We start from the raw sequence: 22358 nt of genomic DNA, 5'->3' as shown, positions 1-22358 counted from the left end.
AAACTGTTGTGAGACATGATATGAGACAAGACAGTTTTTAGACACTCGCGCGATATGTTCTTCATGTGTTTATGGTGGTCTTTTAATGGGGTAAAAAATTATACAAGACATACCTAATTTATATTTCATCCCAAAGCCAAATTAACTATACTTAACACTGCTAAAGTCGGAATTTTACTGGAATTTCTTATTAGACGTATTAATAGATTTCTTATTCCGTTGACAACGACTGGCTAAAAAAACTAATTTCTAATTAGCAATGTTTTAGACAAGTTGTATCTACACAGCGCCCAGCTGTAATTTTTTTTATTGCCTTAAATATATTTGTTTATGTCAGAAAATCCTATTTGTCCCGTTTCTTTGATGTATTTTGTTTGAATTATGTGAGGGATGTATTTACGGGGGACACAAAAACGTCCGTAAAAGATTTGTTTCCTTTCAGGAGTACAATGACAATAAACCTGGAATTAAATGGTCCCCTAAGTAACAAAACAGAGCCATAACGACCGTAGTAAAGTAACGAATGGAACAAAACAATGGGAGCAAGCCATGACACGACTTTTTGCTCGGGCCGAAAAAGCATTACGCCCTTGTCCATCTGTCACGTCAAGTGTTGATCCAGCTGGGTCGTTTTGATTCCTATGTTGACGTTTAGAATTGCGTACAACAGTTCTTTGCAACAGTTTTTTGAAAAAGGAAAACCTTCTCAATAGGGAATATTACGCCAAAGTCTGCGGTGCGCCAATTCCACAATTATGTCACAACCTAATAAGGGTCTACCGCAAACAAGAGAGTCGAAATTTTGTTATCTAACTTCTCTATTAAGTTTAGTACTCTTGCATATTCCAGCGATAAAGAGGCAAATAGCTGAGTTTCCCGGTAGGCCCTTTGTAAACTTGATGTATCAATGTCATATTTGATTGTCTGTGAAAACTTGTCAACAAACAGTTTAAGGTACAGTATGTATAAGTTACTCTATGGTATACTTAAGTCACTAGTGCTGCACTCTGGCGGCAAAACATTGCAATAAAACTCCCTACTGCACTTGTGGTTTATGTTGTTACTTTAAAATGGCGTCAACTGTTGCGTCAATATAAAAAAATAATTATAGGTGTTACATTGTTTTTGTTTTCTGTGCTTAAATATTTTAAAAGTGAGATGTGTTACATTTATAAATATCATTGATTATTTAATTTATAATTCAAAATGTGTACAACTTTTTAGACCGTTTCTGTAAACATAAGGGTCAAAAGGAGCTCGAAATGGTTCGTGTAATATTTACACACGGTTACTGCGTCGCCAGTTCCTTTTTCTTTGAACTTGGCTGGACACGCTACCGCGTGTCTAGATAATTATCTTGACTCTAATTCCACCTGTAGAAAGCAACAACAGGGAACTTGGTTACATGATTAGCGCCCTGAGTTCAACTTAAGACAGCCTGCCAAGCTTAATTACCTAACACGGTTCCCGAAGACTTGGCCTACTCTCAACTAATTTCCTACTTCCAGTGATCTCTCCCATATATAATTTAAAATATAGGCACATTCAACCAAATATTTAACCATCTATTTTCACGGGCCATTTTATCTCTGGATAAAATGATGGATAAATATTATCTCTCGTACAACTATGGAATGTTACTAAACTCTCGGTATAAACATGTCTTCCAGAAACGATCTCAGATAATATTATACCCTACCCCCAGCTTTTGAATATTCCTTAATATACAATCTTAACTTGAATTAAGTTAAAAAGGTTATTATAGTACATGTATGCCTTGTCCATAATATCTCACCATGATTATACCTATTCTGATAAAAAATATAATTGTATGATCCTGTTGCACAATGTATCTGCTGCTTTTAACCCACCTGTTTTGGAAATACCATATTTAACAATTAAAGCATTTCCCAAGTTCCAGCAACACATTAACATGAAGAAAACGGTACAGGCAATTTCTTACCAGATCCCCGCTCGTGTCGTGCAAGACTAAGATAGTCTGACAAGTTTCATTACCCAACTTGAGTGTCTCAGAGCGTGGCTTTGTCCTGACTAATTTTCCTAATTCCGTATAGCCTAACCTATCTAATTTTAATAAATTTCTGAATTGATAAAAAAAACATCCTACTGAATGAACTAACGTGTGTTGGATCGTTCCTTATATAACCTTACCTATTCATACTCTAGAATAATTAAAAACTTTACAAACGGTGGGCGAACTTAGGAACTCAATCTAACTACACATTTACCTAAATGTAAGTAATTTATCATAGACACCAAAGTCTGAGGCGAAGTTTATCTTTACAAAGTTGCGAGAATATACCACTATATATATCGCTCAGGTTTTATACCTTCATTTTCTTTGATTTTAGTGGGTTAGCTGCTGCTGTGGGCACATGTGGGTGTGTCTCTGTTACGGAAGTAGTCCGGTAATAAAGGCAAAATATTTGAGTCAGCAAAGGTCTTTCGAGCTTTTAGAGAATGAAGGGTTGGAATCGGATCTATAATCGCTAACGACGTCCCAGAAATAATAATAATATATACTTTATGGTGCACCGCATAAAAGAAATACAGAAAAGAACACAAATGATTAAATTACAACTAGGTAACAACAGGTAGAAATATTATATTAAGTCATTATTAAGTGAAGCAACATGATGGAATTCCCAAATTTTTAAAATCCGTTCCGTGAGATTTCACTTTATAATAAAGTTTTTAAGGTTACATAGGTACTCGTATTTATATTATGATTCCCTTGACCCGTGTAGCTACCAACAGTTTGGCACTGACATAAACGCTATCGAGAACGTAACTTACTTTCTATGCATCTCGCTCATACTCGCATATTAGTGCGAGCGAGATGTATACAGTGTGTGGCCTATAACGCGGGCGAAAAATTAAAATGTAGATTCTACTCCTCAAACAACAAAACTTTTATTCAACAACTTTTTGAAATTATGTAGTCTTAAAATTGTCCCTTTTTCAAACTAAATAATATTTTCAATGTACTTTAAATTCCGTCTAATTGACATTGCCCGTCAGTCTTGTCATCGTACAGGCATAATCAATTTCGTAATACATTGCGTGTTCGATTAAATTTTAAAGTGTTTTAAAATACAAACCACAAGTTATTTTTAAAAGTCGCTGAACAAACATTGTCTAGTTTGAGGAGTAGAATCTACGTTTTAATTTTTCGCCCGCGTTATAGGCCACACACTGTAGAAAGTAAATTACGTAGACGTTAGCGTATAATTATGTCAGTTTTGACACTGTCAATGACTTACGGTACGAGTATAGAACCCGATACCATTAGGTACATACATACCGTATTGTGGGATATTTCATAGATTCAACGCGTACGCGTTCAGAATCTGGATACATAAGTACATAGAAGGCAAGATTATCCCTTTCATCTTATTCGTAATGAGCTGTAGCCAGATCTAGCCAAAAAAACCGAAGTATTAATTAATGGCACAGTAAGGTACTGTGACGTTTAGCATCGCAGTTAGGGTTGGAAAGAGGTAGGAAGGAAATGAAAGTTTAATTTAGAAAAAGTTCATTAAAATTAGGTATCTAAAATTACAATAAGTTAGCTAGGGCCGTGAGTCCTTATAACTGAGCCGGCAAGAATGAAATAATGAAACAAGTCTTTAATAGGAGGCACTTTCCTGAGACTCTACTTCGCAGGCGGGCAGTTGTAGATGGCTCCGCTGAACAAAGCAGGCATCGCAGTCGCAGGTCCAGAGTATTCTAAGATGGCTCCGCACTGTGGTCCAGGATCCTCAGCTCGGAATGGAAACCTTCCAGATTGTGGAGCATGCAGCATGGAGCATGGGGTAGTGCAGGCTAGTGGGTTTTCAGAGTCAACCCCAGACTTGATCCCTAGCAATATTGGTCTTGTTAGAATATGCACACAACGGTGACTGCGTCATCCGGCCCGCAAGGAAAGAAATATCAGGAAAGTTAACCTTTTAGCATTTCTTTAGTGTTCACGGATAAAGCAGTCGGAAAAGAACAGATTAGTTAACAGTATAAAAGAATACAACGTACAATTATTCCCATTAGAAACTTAAATTAAATATTCGCAACACTTACCCGATTCGGGGAAATGTACACAGCATAATAAAAACTAACGGCAGTTTGCGATCTATATTAAATCAAGGTTAGTATTAATTTACATTAAATATCGAAGATTATTAGCGAAAATATGTGAGCAATCAATGAACCTACACCATATTTTTCATGTGACAGATTCACAAGATTCCTGAAGGAAATTTTAAAATGTAATGTTTTTTTGCAACCGGCCAGCACAAAGCGCCGAGCGCAAACGAGGTTTTATAGCAAACCGTTACAGTACTTAGGTAACCTACTTGGGTATCCTTTTCTGTAAATATGTACAAGTTCAAGGGCAACTAACATCAAAAGGTTTCATTAACATCAATTACTTCGATTAAATATGTAACACTACATAATAATTCCGGTGCTTAATCATTGTAATCATCCGTCAACCAAAAAAATACAATCCAAATAAATATATAACTAGTATTTAATTTTATTACAAATCAGCTGAAATAGTTATAATTTAGGTAAATTAACGTAAACCTAAATAATAAGAATAATTACAGAGTTAGTTTGCGAATGTGTTCAGAAGTGGAAACTCATCAAAATTCTGTATATACATATTACAATACTATTTACACGTCTCTATTCTTACTTACAAACTGGAATCTTTAGGAGTGAGTTTCAGTTAGTGTGTGTGTTTGTGTAATGTATATATACTTTCGTAGGTATTTTATTTAACAAAGGTTTCTTGTCGTTTTGTTTTTTCAGGCAAGGCGATATCAACTGGCCATATTTAATTTCATGACATTGTATAAATGATTACCTAATGTATCTATCTATCTATCTAACACCTTTAAACGAGCAATTCTTGTTTATTTATTTATTTATATTTCGGGGATCTCGGAAACGGCTCTAACGATTTCGATGAAATTTGGTATATGGGGGTTTTCGGGGGCGTAAAATAGTTATCTCTGGGAAAACGCTAATTTTTGAGATTTTATATGTTTTCCGAGCAAAGCTCGGTCTCCCAGATATTTTTTTAAAGCACATTATTAGGACATTTTACTATACCTATATATAAACCAAACATTAAATGAAGAAAGCTAAGTAATTATTGTAACGTCAGAGTTTGTGGTTATCTTCTAATTTTAACTAATGGATACGTAACATGTCCGTGGTCGAATAACAGCCAACATATTCAGGGCAACAAAAGGGAACATTAATCAAAACTACTTTCCGCGGTTAATAATTAATAATATAGGTACAAAGCTTCTAATGTCACTCCGCAGAAATATATTAGTCCAGAAGTATAACGACAATGACAATTAACATTTTTTTTGGATATTAGCCTGATTCTGGGTGATTTGCCTGTAGTAGAAAATAGTACAAACAGATTAAGAAAATTTTAGATTAATTGAGGCTTGTATCGCGGTTTTGAATCACGCCTATAGTCTGGTTTCTTTTCGTATATAAAAGCGCGACATGAGATGATATCATTATTAGGGACATATAAATTTATCAGACAGTTGAGAGACTTTATATATGCATAGAGTCTGTGAAGAGTCGTGGAATGGGGCCCAATACATTACACGACTCTTCTCTTTCCGCACAGACTCTAAAGTCACAAAAACTGCCTAAATTAAGGAGTGGTCCGGAAAAAAGTAGCAGCACATTATGTGGATTTTTCATTTTAGTTTGTAATAATTTGTAAGCAGTTAATTTATCATAGTGTAGATAAATAAATACACTCGTATTAAATATAAAAGGGTGAATTAGAGTTTTCGCGTTTTATATTACATCTCTCATGACACTTTTTGAACAGTGTCTTTTGAAGGAAATTATAAGGTATTTCTCATACACATCGTTTTTTCTATAAGTTTGATAAGCGAATTAATACATTATTAAATTATTTTTCGTTCTATATAAAACTTTTTTTATTTGACTTCACTTTGAGGTATTTTCATGGAATTTCTACTTTTGTATATTTGCCATTTTTACAGATATTTGTCTTCCACCTCTGTCATAGGTTAGATTGGAGAGACTTCCTAACGACCCAAGATAAATTCCAGTTTATTGGAATATATTATTCTTTAGATGATGATCTTAAAAGCATAAAAAAAGTTATGAAACTAGAACTTCATTTGTGGCATTGTAGAAAACGGCCAACAAATATTATCAAATTGTACTGTTCAAAACGTTACAAAGTACATTGCAATAAAAATGAGAAAACTCAAACAATCTCATATTTATCGATATTATTTTATTTTATATTTTTATTTTATAGTACTTTATATTAACTAAATTACAAAAAAAAAAACTGCTTCATAATTAGCAAAAAATATACCATATAATTCACAGCTACTTCTTTCCGGACCACTCCTTATGTACCTACTAATGATATAATTACATGAAGTGATTGTAGTATACTTAAAAGTTTTATAACAGCATACAAATGGTTATATTAAACAGAAAGTGCTCGTGAACCCATCGTGCTGACACGAAATTACGCAATTAAGATGATAAAAATGAACTTGGTTGGATATTATTTTGTGACAAGTATGTTTAATGCGCATTAATTTCATTTTATTTACAAAGTAATTACCAACTCGCCATCTACATGATTAACGTTTAATTTTTTATTCATTGTTATGATTATGACTCTATTGCGCGTGAATGATACGTATATTTAGTTAATACTTAGTTTATTAACTTTTTTGCTTTGCTTAGTTAAGTCACGGTGCTTACCAAACATGTAAGGTATAAATGTAAGGTTTTTAATTTTTGGTAAAAAATTGAAAATTGTGATTAAAATTAAGCAAAGTAGTAACATTTTTTTTATATTATACCAACCGAACGTCGCAAAAATATTTATTGCATTTATGCTAATTATGCTAGATCTCGAATGCGAATATACGAATATTTTAATTTTTAGGGTTTACATTTCGGTCACATAACTTTGTTGATTAGGTAGGTACAAGTACAGATACTATTACGAATAAATAGCTTTGAAAGCTTACTTACGTCAGCGTGCACTAAAACACTTATCAAACCGTTTAATCGCCAATAAATCTAACTTTTTCACTAAAATTAAAACGTCAAAGCTTGCGTGTATGCCTGCCTTAAGCGACTACAGTTTCGTTCCTTAGAAGCGTAAGTAACATGCGCAGTGTATACTCCATGATCATAAATCCTCTTATCAGTCCAAAATCGCTTATTTGGAACGCCTCGCGAGTTTATGAGACTGCTGTTATCGTTACAAACGAAAAACGGCTTAAGAGTGTATGGATTTCATACAATCTTTTATTTTTTCTTTTTTACCGCACTGGAGTGATTACGCGCGACCGTAATCTGACGTGACCCATATTTTGTTCACGGAACAGCCGTGCCCGAATAATGGTTTCATTGAATATTAAAGTACTCAGAATTGTTCCGGAGCGCTTTTCGCGCTTCAGGTTTATTTTTATGGTGTTATGGACAATGGGTTTTTTATTGAGACAATTAGGTTAACGCAAAATGCTGTAAGGAAATTTAGTTATTCTTAATAATAATTTATATTATTTGTACATATTTTATTATATATTATTTACCTGTATTAATACGGTGACAAAAATTGTATGTAAGTAGTTGAAATCTGTCAGCCTTACCCCAGTAGGTTCCTAGTGTAGGTATACTTAGCAATAATATCCAATATTGTGCCAAAATAATATTAAAAATTAATTATATCCATTTAAATTTCAAGATTTAATCAAAAGAATGTTTGACATAATAACAATGTCATTACATTACACATTAGTAGTTAAGTAATTAACGTAATCATAAGCCAAGCGAACAATTCTATGGATAAAATTTATTTGAAATATGGAATTAATACGTTTCAAATTGAAAAATCACGTAATTGAAAATTTCAATCGACAAACAGCGAGATATGAAATACTAATACTCTCAACGATGCATAAATTCAGATACTCCAATAACGTTACGATTGCATACTACTGCCATACCGTATGCTGAGGAACAGGAATTTATCACACTTCTTATTCCGTCTTTACAGTCAGAAACTCCCTGAATATTTGGTACACATTTTCGGAAAGACACGCAACATAATTACATCGCAACGTCGAGATCTCATTCGCGTATTTATGGTATGGAAGTTAATATGTTCTTGTCGTTTGAATACTTTATGCCTCCTGCAATCAATTATATAAGTAGATGGTTTATTTTTGCACTACAGTTGAAATTAAAACGTAAGTACGTTGTATTAGTAAGTAGGTATGTTTCTAAGTGAAGATATCAGGCCCCGTAGCCAACATGCCAATCGCTAACGCTACGTAGCGAACGAAACGCAACTGTCACTGTCGCACTAATTTGGAAGAGTGATAGAGAGACAAAAAGCAATTCGATGGCGAAGCGATAGTGATTGTCACCTTGGCTAGGCCGCCAGGCGTGTAGCACAATCGTTGGCAGACGTGTTGCCAACTTGCCACCAATCTAAAATAACGTCTACGAGTAATTTGTTAGTAACTTCAATTAACCTCTAGGGATCGGATACCGGTATTTTTTGTATGGGAACGAAAACGGTATGTTTTCGTTCTTTGCTATAATTGGGCAATCTAATAATACGAAGTCGTTACCTAAAAACACGACTGAGTCCTACATTTCGAGTATAAAATAATTCGAAAAATATGGTTATTTCGAAGTTTTTGCAAAAAAACCGGTTCCGATCCATGTTAACCTCTTCCAACCTTACTGTAGGTAATTTTAATTGGTTTACACAATAAATAAATGCCCTTTCTGTGAACGTAAGGGCCCAAAATATTTAGTCTTACGTTTATCAATTACATACAGTGTAAAGTAAATTAAAGAGCTCCTTACACTCCAAAATATCCAAAAGCCGACGTAAGTACAATGTTGAAAGTAGCGTGTGCGGTCGACAAACGCCTAAATAGCTAATGTACCTAAATATTTGGGCCGTTAAGTGCTCACAAAAGGTCACTACAAAGGCCCTTTTAATAATAAATCATCCGAATTAATCGCATGGGAGGTAAGGAACAAATTATATGGAGTCAGCATTGCTCTGGAAGCGGCACCCAAGAGCGATAAAGTCATGCCGATTTACGCAGTATATTGATGATGATGATGAAATTTTGATGTAGTACATGGTCGTAGGCTAAAGAAGCCTACAGAAATAAATACTCTATGGCCAAACAACATTTCTGCATTCTACAGCGTTAAATTAGGCTCATGGCCGATTCTTCGTCATGGTTTTGAGCTGGTTTTGACTCAAATGCACCAAGATTTCGCATGCACCAATCAGCGTGAGCGATCTTAATGGACGAATATCTATCAAAATAACTGTCCACTCTGGATCGGACTCCATTACACGCGTATGGTGATCATCAGAACTTTTGTCACGCGTGAAACAAAACCGCTTTGTCGCCGTCCCGAGAGACGGGATGGTTGATGGTTGTCGTATAAATTAACAAGGGTTCTGGGTATACAAAATATTATTCAGTATTTACCAGTTCAGTAGCTAGAAAATGTGATTTTATAGTTAAACTTTATTAAATTATGAAATAGTAAAAACTTAATTATCATTGAAACGAAGGTCGTTTTCAACACATGCTACATAAAAATATAATTTTTCGATGTTTTTTCATATTTTTTTCTTCGGATCATACAAGTCTCTGCTTTAACATTTTGCCGAGACATTAAAAGGCTTGCTGTGAATGTTAAAAATTAGTTATCTTCCTCTCTACCACTAGTACCACTCTTGCAGCTTGCAGAAACCGAAATTTCTATTATCCGCGAACATGACCAATGAAACCTGCGTCAAAACGTCGGAATAAAAGTTCCGATAAAATTAGGATTAAATAATATTAATTAATCATTCATAAATACATTTATAACAGTAGTAAGAGGAAAGAGACCGTCCGCATGCGTTTGTATTAAAAAACAAGCAACAACGGTTGCACTCCGGGAGAGCCGATAGAAGTGAAACTCACCTCACTATGTTACCGACGCCCGGTAACACGATACATACGTTTAGCGGAGGTATTCTATTTATTTATTATATATTATTATCATTCTCAAATAAGATCACACTTCTTCAATGACATGTTTATTTAGGTACTTACTGCCATGACAACGTCAAATTATTTGAACATAGGTAAAGAGTCTTGAAATGGAGTCCGCAACAAATGTCAAATAACATTGAGTTTTTCTTTATTGATTTAAATGCTATTTAAATTATGAGTGGTCACCTTACGGGGCTTACGGTCACGTGATCGCCTTACGCCCCTTACGGTCACGTGATCGCCTTACGCTGTCTCGAGTTTATCATTTTTTCCCCACCTCAAAAAGTGCCCAGCGCCGCTAAAGAAGTTTTCACTTCAAAAATCGTATAGTAGGTGGGTTATACTCTACACGTTGCATCATGCTTAGGTACCTACCAGTATCACAATATTATTTACTATTTAACGTTTATTTAATACCCCGCAAATGTTATAAAACAAGTTGAATACTTCCTGGAGGTAATTCCGCCGGTTGCAACAACACTGCTTCAACTACAAACTTGTTAAGCAAACTTTGCTGTATTAAGTGTTCAGTCTATGCCAGTGTTAAGTATAGTACTTTAAGTATATATTTATATTGCTCCTTGCATTGTAGTGGATAATGATCATTAAATAACTGTGCTATTGTGAAATAACCAAGGTGAAAACATTTTCTCTTTTTGCTAAAAAAATTTTGCCCGCTAATCCTCTTAACGATAAGGACGTCTTACGGTTTACCTGTAGGTACATACCGAAGTGTAATTGAAAATCCCAAACCACATAACCTGCACGGGCCTTAAGGGGGCCACTGCTTAACAGTCCGCCGGACGATATCGGCCTGTCAGTTAGAACAAAAATTTGACAGCTCCGAACAACTGACAGACCGATATCGTCCGGCGGACTGGTAATCAGTGGGCCCCTTTAGGGGACACACAAGCGTACCAAGTAACCATGCCGAAAACCTAAAAGGTCCTATTTATATCAAAGTCAAGTTTAGCCGTTATGAAGGCCAAGGTGCGATAAAGCGGAGCTAAAGAGGTAGTGTGCCAGTCGTTTGGACGTGATCAGGCACGTAATGATGTACTAATACTCGTACAGTTATATACCTATAGCTTGCAAGACACAGTATGGTTCATACAAGATGGCCGTTTTGACAGTTTGATGATATTCAATTATACAGGGTGCTTCCTGTAACAGGAGCAATAAATTAAACTGTAGGCTGTACTCCTCAAACTGACCAACATTTGTTCACCAACTTTTGAAAATAACTCATGTTTTGATTTTTATTACACTTTAAAGTTTATTCTAAGACGCAATGTATTGCAAATTTTGTTATGTTTAAAGCTGTTATGTTAAGTGACAAGCAACGTCAAACACACTGATGTCAGCGTACATTGAAGGCAATATTAATTTTGTATGAAAAAGAGCAAGTCTAAAGGATTCATAATTTTAAAAACTTGCTGAACAAATGTTGGTCAGTTTGAGGAGTACAGCCTTTAGTTTAATTTATTGCTCCTGTTACAGGAAGCACCCTGTATATAAGTAGAATAATGCGACTTTAACAAAATATGGTACTACATACTAACTGTTTAGCTATCTACATAATTGCAGAAGCTACTTATACAGAATAATATACTAAATTCAAGTTCAGGTGTCGGCTGAAGATTACACTTGTAAATTAAACTGCGGCAAATTTGGATCGCTTATGGATGAAATTGGTTGAGACGGCGGCATTGTATTATAAACACAATTGAGTTTAGTACCTATAAATATCAAACAATATGAGCTTGAAGGGGAGTTAGGTTTCAAAATTAAAGAAGGTACAAGATCCAGTAGAATTATTCATACACCTCCTATTTCAGAAATTAAAAATAGAATTAAATATCGTGAAATGTACTTAAAGGTTCTTTTAAAACAATTAAACATTACCTAACTTGTCTCAGTACCCATAGTGTAGTAGTACTACCTACTAAGTACCAATGTAATAGTAGTAGTATCCAAAACACAAGCCTTGAGATTACTCGAGGCTTAGTTAATTTGTGTAATAATGTCCTATTTATAATATCGATCTAATTCATTAGAAATGATGGCTCCTGAAAGACGCAAATCATATCCAAATAAATCGTGACCATTACTATATTTTCACAGGTTTCATTTGGGGCCGAAATAAAGCTGTACACAAATCAGATTACATTCAAGTTCGTTAAACTTTCATCGGGAGGTGCGCGTTGATTGAAATTCCCTCTATAAAAGTACGCTTCTAAACCACCCTTTTGGTTACCCGCCGTACAATAAAAATGACGACGGATTGTAGTTTCACCTCAATATTTCAGTTACAACGTTACCGTTACACTGATTTAAACTTTCACGATTTTTACACATTACTCGCGTATCTAAGTTTTAAGATTTACCTCCGACGTTTCGAGGACGGCGTTGTCCCCGTGGTCTCGGAGAAGACTGCCTTAAGTTGACATCAGCATCTTCTAACCGTGCGAGTTTTACGTTACCGTTTAACGGTAAACGTTACCGTTTGTGAGAAATAATAATTGTTTACAACTTTCTTACCTACTGTTTTGAATGAATTTACAGCAATTTAGGTGTTGTTTTACTTTCCAAGTTAAACCAATGCAAGCATAGGTAAATGGATCGAAAACGTTCCAAATAACCAGCGTCTTTTTTGTGGATATTTCCAAATTTAACGATTTGGATACATTCTTCTAAGATTTTCACTTTAAAGAAAAGTAGATTCTAACATAATTAGGTAAAAATAAAGTAAGAAATTTAGTTTTTAATTACCGTTATTTTTATGATCTCCGCAGGAAAGACGCATAACCTCATACTAAGAAAGTTTTTGACCCAAATAAGTGAGTCGCCTCAGTGCACGCCGAACTCGCCACTGCACTGGTCGCTCACCACTGAATCCTTTACCAGTTTAACACTGACATAATTCGCTACCGTGAGCGTAACTTACTTTTTATGGATCTCGTCCATACTGGCATATTAGTGCGAGCAAGATGTCTAGAAATTAGTTACGCAGACGTTAGCGAATATGTCAGTTAGACACTGATACGGCAGTCGTGGTAAGGCTTCTTCACTCAGAATTTGGATTCAAGTTAGATTAACACATTCACAGCCAGCGGTCCGCCAGGTGGGTTCTCTATTCGTAGGCGCTTTTCCCTACACACGGGTATTCCCGTGTTGTCGATTACGCTCGTAGCGCGTAGCTGGCGCTGGCACTGAATGCGTAGCGAACGGTTCCTTCTTTTCGAAGCGTTACGCCCCGTAGCACATAAAGTCAGACTGCTGTATTCGAATTTCAAAATATTCACAAGAGACGACACGTATTAGATCTATTCTAGATACGTTATAGTTTAGTAGTAGTAGTAGTAGTAAAATACTTTATTGTACAAAAAGAAACATAAAACATGAAAGAACACACATCATTAGTACAAAGGCGAACTTATCCCTTTCAGGGATCTCTTCCAGTTAACCCTTGAGCAATTGAGGGAGAATTGGAGAACGGTAGACATAAAAGCTGTACTAATCGGCATAAAGATAAAAGATTTAAAGATTTAAGATTTTAGATTTATTTAGATTTCAACTAGTTCTCTTTTGCAGCGCAATTCGGGCAACCAATGTCACTTTTACATTAGATAGTGTTAGATATCTATTAGATGTGAATTAGATCTCTAAGTAATATCTTATAGAAATCGTTCAAGAGTATCTCCAGAATCGCGGAAATGTCAAATTTGACAGGTTAGATTTTAAACATATCGTTATCGTATCTTGGCCGATGTCTAAAAGATATCTAATAGATGTCTATTACAAAATCCGAATCGGGCCCAGAGTCAGAGTACCGTGATAGTAACCTAAGCAAAAAGGAGCGAAATTCAAGTTTAAATTAAAAGCTTTTACTATTCACGACATATTTTAAAATAAAGTTCAGATTTTTTAATTTCAAATGCGACTTCACAATTGAACTGCGATTACTTACTTCACATTTCAGTATTAATATAGATAAATAAAATGTGTTACTTAATCAATACACCTTATAAAACAAAGTCCCCCGCCGCGTCTACGTATGTCTGTTTTTGTGTTTGTATGTTCGCGATGAACCCAAAAACTACTGAACGGATTTTCATGTGGCTTTCACTTATCAATATGTAGATTGATTCTTGAGGAAGGTTTAGGTGTATAATTTTTTAACCCGTGCGAAGGGCGGGTACAGGGCGGGTCGCTATAGTTCGTTTTTTTTAGCATTAGAAAAAACTTGAAAGAAGGTAGAGACAAACCAAAGAAAGTCTGCAGCGCAATAATTTGACATCGAATTAAAAAACTACATATGGCAATGTTTTTAAGCAGTCAGTAAACGTCATGCACTATGGTATGTGTTTGTCAAAATCGTTTAAATATTCATTGTGTTTTGTGATGAACGGAATAAACATGGTGAAACCTTACAAAACCGGCGTGCGGGAGTTACTTTTCCGCATGACGAATAATTTTACACTTGTAAAAAGTCAGCACGAGGCGATTCAAGCTGAAAAACGACAATGTTTACAAAATTTGGAGTTGATGACGGGTAAGTGGAATGAAACATCTTAATACTTCACCATATGTACCTACTTAGATAATATAATATTGGTTTAGACAAAGGTTTCACAGCAAATTGAACACACCTAATAGGTATAGGCATACTTATGAACTTCCTCTAACATTTCGAGAAACTCATTGGTACTAGCCGTGTTTTGAGCTCGAACCCACAACCTCCATGCTTATGCTCACGGCATGGGTACCTACTAGTTAAAGCTAAAATTAATTTTTAATATATGTTTATTGTTTTAATGGTTTATTTAGTTTTTCCGAAAACTTTAGTTCGCAAATTGCGGGCAATTTCTCTGTCAATCTAATTACGCCTTAATGGGAGTAAAAGAGAAAGATGCTCGCATATTGAGAACTTCGGTGTTCGCGGTAGGCCCTCTGTACCTATTTACCGCCGTCGCGGATATTACAAAAGCTTATTAATTTTGATGAAGCCATATGTCACATTCTTCCAATATTATTTATCAATATTAGTATGTCTACATATTAATAGTGACATCTATTGTTGGAATGAAATTTATTTTACCATAAAAATTAAGCTGTGCATACAGCTTAATTTTTTCATAGACGGTAAATATGGTAGAAATTTCACAAGTATCAAGACTATTTAATCCATTTTCTGTGGTGTTGTCGCATACTGATTTTTAAAAACTACTTTTAATCTAGCGCTGCAGACTTTCTTTGGTTTGTCTCTAAGCGATTTTGACATGTCTTTTAATTGAAAAACACTTTTTAAAAATCAATAACTATTATATACTTATGAAAGCAGAAAACTATAAAAGATCGTATTAGATTTATAATTGTTACATATTTACCGTAACTTATTTTTAAAATGTGTTTTTCAATTAAAAGACACATCAAGATTGCTTACCTTATTTCTAATGCTAAAAAAACGAACTATAGACTTTATATTTTGGTTATAAAGCTAATTTCTTAATGACGATAATGAGCGTACAACTAACAACCAATGAAAACCTCTACCCGTCCAGAGACTTATAAAAAGGCATTTCATTCCATTTTATATTTAATTTTTTAGGAAAATCAGAATTGTATTTGTCTTCACATTTTTTGATTTTACTTATTTACTTAGTGTTATAATTTTATCATCGTTCCGAGTTAAAGTATTTATTTATTATTATTATTGGGGGTGGTATCGGGCCTTTGAGTGTCACGTCGACCACATATTGATCTATGGTGACGGCCCTTTAAAGTTCATTACTAATGCCCGTTGCATCCAGAAAATTACAGATGCTTTGGGCCGTAACGTTCTGTACCTCATAGGGTTGCAATACATGTCGCCCTAAGTAGGTACTTCTTTTTGACATTAGTGGTCCACAGGTTACATATTTACCGTAACTTATTTTTAAAATGTGTTTTTCAATTAAAAGACACATCAAGATTGCTTACCTTATTTCTAATGCTAAAAAAACGAACTATAGACTTTATATTTTGGTTATAAAGCTAATTTCTTAATGACGATAATGAGCGTACAACTAACAACCAATGAAAACCTCTACCCGTCCAGAGACTTATAAAAAGGCATTTCATTCCATTTTATATTTAATTTTTTAGGAAAATCAGAATTATATTTGTCTTCACATTTTTTGATTTTACTTATTTACTTAGTGTTATAATTTTATCATCGTTCCGAGTTAAAGTATTTATTTATTATTATTATTGGGGGTGGTATCGGGCCTTTGAGTGTCACGTCGACCACATATTGATCTATGGTGACGGCCCTTTAAAGTTCATTACTAATGCCCGTTGCATCCAGAAAATTACAGATGCTTTGGGCCGTAACGTTCTGTACCTCATAGGGTTGCAATACATGTCGCCCTAAGTAGGTACTTCTTTTTGACATTAGTGGTCCACAGGTTACATATTTACCGTAACTTATTTTTAAAATGTGTTTTTCAATTAAAAGACACATCAAGATTGCTTACCTTATTTCTAATGCTAAAAAAACGAACTATAGACTTTATATTTTGGTTATAAAGCTAATTTCTTAATGACGATAATGAGCGTACAACTAACAACCAATGAAAACCTCTACCCGTCCAGAGACTTATAAAAAGCGGCCAAGTGCGAGTCGGACTCGCCCATGAAGGGTTCCGTATTTAGGCGATTTATGACGTATTAAAAAAAAACTACTTGCTAGATCTCGTTCAAACCAATTTTCGGTGGAAGTTTACATGGTAATGTACATCATATATTTTTTTTAGTTTTATCATTCTCTTATTTTAGAAGTTAGGGGGGGGGGACACACATTTTACCACTTTGGAAGTGTCTCTCGCGCAAACTATTCAGTTTAGAAAAAAATGATATTAGGAACCTCAATATCATTTTTGAAGACCTATCCATAGATACCCCACACGTATGGGTTCGATGAAAAAAAAAATTTGAGTTTCAGTTCGAAGTATGGGGAACCCCAAAAATTAATTGTTTTTTTTCTATTTTTGTGTGAAAATCTTAATGCGGTTCACAGAATACATCTACTTACCAAGTTTCAACAGTATAATTCTTATAGTTTCGGAGAAAAGTGGCTGTGACATACGGACGGACAGACAGACGGACAGACAGACGGACAGACAGACAGACAGACAGACATGACGAATCTATAAGGGTTCCGTTTTTTGCCATTTGGCTACGGAACCCTAAAAAGGCATTTCATTCCATTGTATATTTAATTTTTAGGGTTCCGTAGCCAAATGGCAAAAAACGGAACCCTTATAGATTCGTCATGTCTGTCTGTCTGTCTGTCCGTCTGTCTGTCCGTCCGTATGTCACAGCCACTTTTCTCCGAAACTATAAGAACTATACTGTTGAAACTTGGTAAGTAGATGTATTCTGTGAACCGCATTAAGATTTTCATACAAAAATAGAAAAAAAACAATAAATTTTTGGGGTTCCCCATACTTCGAACTGAAACTCAAAAATTTTTTTTTCATCAAACCCATACGTGTGGGGTATCTATGGATAGGTCTTCAAAAATGATATTGAGGTTTCTAATATCATTTTTTTCTAAACTGAATAGTTTGCGCGAGAGACACTTCCAAAGTGGTAAAATGTGTGTCGTCCCCCCCCCCCCTGTAACTTCTAAAATAAGAGAATGATAAAACTAAAAAAAATATATGATGTACATTACCATGTAAACTTCCACCGAAAATTGGTTTGAACGAGATCTAGTAAGTAGTTTTTTTTTTAATACGTCATAAATCGCCTAAATACGGAACCCTTCATGGGCGAGTCCGACTCGCACTTGGCCGCTTTTTAGGAAAATCAGAATTGTATTTGTCTTCACATTTTTTTATTTTACTTATTTACTTAGTGTTATAATTTTATCATCGTTCCGAGTTAAAGTAAGTAATAGTCCCGAATTTTCTAAAATCCCGCATAGCCTATCTAAGCCTTGATACATTAAATATTCCTATTAACTTGGCCGCAGCAAAAAAGCCTTTATTAATGGCTCGGCCTAATCTTGGCGAAGCTGAGGTTTCACTGGATTAACCTAACCGCACTTAGGCCGTTGTGACTATCAGATATAATTCTATCAGCTGTTAACTCGATAGGGGTATAATATAAGTACCTATACATATATCCAATCACACTTAAGTTTCACATTACAGCACACATTAAGTAATAAGTACCTGAGCAATTTATTACTTATTTATTACTCTATGATTATAATCCATTCAAAATATCCTTGCCATAAAATTAAAACCTAAATCCAAGCAGCTCAAACGTTCATATGTAGGTATTTATAAAATATATCACCATTCTCTCTGAGATGAATATTTCAGGCCGAATTCGGGAGACCTGAATGTGTTATACCCGACCTACTATTTTAATATTAAAACATGCAAATCACAGCATTACCATGTTCCACTTTCTTTCCCGAATCCTGCATACAAATTCAGCCGTGTATTAAAGTATAGTTTATTGAATAGCCTTTGTTATTTTCCCATTTTCCTCACAATGTCGCACCAAGTCGGATGTCATAAAAAACCAACGAGTAATTTTGTTTTTTTATGTTATATTTTTTTTTACCTGTTATAGCAACACAAGCTTTATCCTAGCGCCCCACGGCTATAATTATTAATGTCTACGCATTCGTTTTGTTTTAACCGATTTAAAAAAATAAAATAATAACAAGAAAAAAGACACAATAAGCACATAAGTCCAATAGGGTTGTTGACTGTATAAATATATATATGTTTAATTATAATTATGTAGAAGGAGGAGTTAATTTGAACGTGACGTCGTGTGTGCGTTTCATATACACTAGTATCTAACCGTTCCGACAGTTCGAGAAAAAAAAAAGAACTTGATTTGACCTGACAGTCAACCACCCTATAAGGGCAATAAGCATTAATTACAGCAGCAGTAAAGTAGCGATAAGTATACATACATCTATTAATAACTACTTATATAATAGGTATAACATTTAGAACTATTTGTTAACATATAAATACCTACTATTTAAGTGCAACAATAGGCTCGGGACTCAGCTTCTGCCGCGAGTCAGGTGACTGCACAGCGCTGTTTTTAAGCCCGTACCTGTCTCTTTGCGTATATAAAAGAAAATATGAATTGCTAGCTATAGGGGAATACATGCCTTCGTAGCCTGTATTAACATTTAAGTAGGTGTTCATTTAAATCTAAATTTCAATTTTCTACCTATAGAAATATTTGTTCACGTTCAGCAATAGGGCCCTAATATGTTTTACTTTAATTTGATTTAAATTTAGGTAAGTGTACATTGTTATGCAACTAATCATCGTTCACATTATTGTTCCCTTAAAAGAATTCTTTTAACATTATTTTTGAAGGTTGGTAATGACATATTAGTACGGAGAGGGGGTGGTAAATCATTCCATATTTTCGAGGCACGATAGCTAAAACTTCCTTGGAACCCTATAAATTTATGCTTTGATACAATTAACTTATTAACATGCATACTTCGAACTCCTCGGTCTTTATCCTTTGGCCATCTAAGCTTTTTAAACAAATACTCAGGTCTGCGAGTTTGAACAATTTTATATACCTGTGTTGCTAGATGTACATGCCTCATTTTCAAGAATACAATTCTCCATTTTCTAACAATACTTATTGATTTACATTGAACAGGTTTTTTTTTCTTCTACGGTGCGCCACTGGAAATTATTGTGAAACAACAATGAACAATATATAAAAATACGTAGTCAACAAGTAAAGTAAGTACTAGAGACTATTGTACGAAACAAGCCGCGGTATTCGGAAAACAAGATCCGTTCTAGACTAGAGAACGATACGATATATACTAGATACGTTGTAGTTTAGATTTCAACTAGTTCTCTTTTGCAGCTCAATTCGGGCAACAAATGTCACTTTTACGTTAAAATATGGTAATAATCTCTTGTGGAAATCGTTCAAGAGTATCTCCAGTATCGCGAAAATGTCAAATTTGACAGGCTAGACCTTAAAAATATCGTTGTCGTATCTTGGTGATGTCTAATAGACATCTAATGGATGTCTAGTTCAAAATTCCGAATCGGACCCAAGGACACGTAACAGTGGATAATATAATAAATCAAATTCTTAGCTATGTAAATAATAAGTCACACACACTCACATTATATTAGTAATTCTAAATGTGGAATGGATTTCACTTCATACACATGTATAAGAGGTGGTTTAACTAATGTATTACCTACAGCGACTTAAGTCACCTAAGTATACCAACTAGCAAACTCTTTAAGCTCTCTTAGGGAAACTGTCACCTATGAATCCCTTCCCCAATTAAAATGTTTACTCGTACACTTTTGCAAAACATCCAAGGCGTTGTCTTGTGTATATTAGAAATCCAAATGCTAACATTTACCGCGAACCTCTTGTCAGATTCTTATTTGTAGGCTAGTTAGTTACTGTTTTAAAGATTCCCAAATCATAGAATGTTTTGCTTTTTTATCTAATATAAGAATATTTAGTCAGTTTGTATGCCTTAATTGTGCAATCCTACAAGTTAGTACATATATTATTAGAATGCCATTTACTGCCACAAGTAACAGAATATTAAAAAATATATTTCACTTATCAACTTCTTCATTAGCTCCGTTTTAATCTTTATTTCAATTTTAATAAAAGCAGACGAAATTGAATTAAAAGCATTGGACATGCTTTTCAGTTCATTCTTAAACAACAACTATGCCTTTATTTAGTGCTTGATAGTGATGTAAAGAACAGAAGGTTTTTTCGGCAGGTCTTGAGTTGAGGGTGAATACCTATACTTCGTTTTTTTTAGCATTAGAAATTTGGTAAACAATCTTGATGTGTCTTTTAATTGAAAAACACATTTTAAAAATAAGTTACGGTAAATATGTAACAATTATGAATCTAATACGATCTTTTATAGTCTTCTGCTTTCATAAGTAATAGTTATTGATTTTAAAAAAGTGTTTTTCAATTAAAAGACATGTCAAAATCGCTTACCTTCTTTCAAGTTCTTTCTAGTGCTAAAAAAACGAACTATAAATGCAAATACTTATTACGCTTAGGATCAGCCGCATGCGTTTTTTTTTATTGAAGAACGTACCCTCGTGGTAACTTGGTACCTATACGAAACACGCCATAGTTTTTTACAAATATTATTCTGATACAATCATATCGTTCTTTGAAGTGAGGTAGAACGATTATTTACGCATGAGCTCCAACCCCGGCACTCGCAGTCGAGGAAACCTGGGCTCTTAGGTGTTCGCACATCATAGGAATACCTATAAATGTATTAAAGACGATGTTCGATTAAGCCAGCCATACTCTAAGTGTGTTCCGCGGAACCCTAGGGTTCCGCGACACCCCTGCAGGGGTTCCGCAAGAATTTAGAATTATACTTATTAATAAAAAAAACACTTCTAAAAACTATTGTTTTATTGTAGGGTTCCATCAAGTATTTCGCTTTCCAAAAGGGTTCCGTCAAAAAAAAGATTGAGAACCGCTGGATTAAGCTATTTATAACAGGCAACTTGAATTAAAAATATACTTTACCTTAAAATTTTCTCAGCAGACACATCCCTTTGGTCGTTTATACGGAGTCAGCTCACAAAACAAACACAGTCAGATGAACGTTATATAATTTGTATGTAGATGCGCGTAACAACACGTCAGGGCAGTGATTCAAGAGACGGAGCGTCCTCCCCCCACGGCGTCCAGAGCGTTACTGATTCCCGTCAACACAGTCGTAGGAAAGCTTGCGAAAACCGGTGTGAAATGCGCAAGTCACCCGGCGTTTAACTTATCCTACTTTCAAAATTCAAATTGTCATATTATTCTTTCTTGTAATGTTCACACGGGACGCTAAGTGCGGCCCGACGGTGGGGTAAGTTTCCGATGTTCGGTCTGCGTGTTTTCAACTTTTCACGCATCGCCTTCCTTTAGCGTAAGCCGATGATAAGATCCCTGTAAAATTGTGTGGGCGAGGATGACTTTTGGAAAAGGAATTATATTCTAGTTAAATTATTACCGTGGATTCAAATTGTATCGAAATCAACCTCATTATTCATAATATTCAAAGCGGTATGAAGGTAATTAATATTGCTAGCGACGTAATTAAGGCGGTTGTTCGAAACTTTGTCTTGAAATTTGTACATAAATAGCCTTCAGCGTGTTTCCTAA

The 22358-nt window shown here is 34.8% G+C and overlaps 1 protein-coding gene across 1 annotated transcript in view; it reads right to left on the bottom strand.

Annotated features, from left to right (window-relative positions):
* LOC134662062 (insulin-like growth factor-binding protein 7) overlaps positions 1–22127 on the bottom strand; it is a 34642-nt gene extending 12515 nt beyond the window's left edge. Inside the window, exon 1 of the mRNA XM_063518336.1 lies at positions 21732–22127. The gene's annotated coding sequence lies outside the window, so the exon portion shown is untranslated. The remainder of the gene's footprint in view (positions 1–21731) is intronic.
* Between the last annotated feature and the right edge of the window lie 231 nt (positions 22128–22358).

Source organism: Cydia amplana, chromosome 2 (genome assembly GCF_948474715.1).
Source record: "Cydia amplana chromosome 2, ilCydAmpl1.1, whole genome shotgun sequence".
Taxonomy (NCBI): Eukaryota; Metazoa; Arthropoda; class Insecta; order Lepidoptera; family Tortricidae; genus Cydia; species Cydia amplana.
This window is presented reverse-complemented; position numbering and strand designations above follow the sequence as displayed.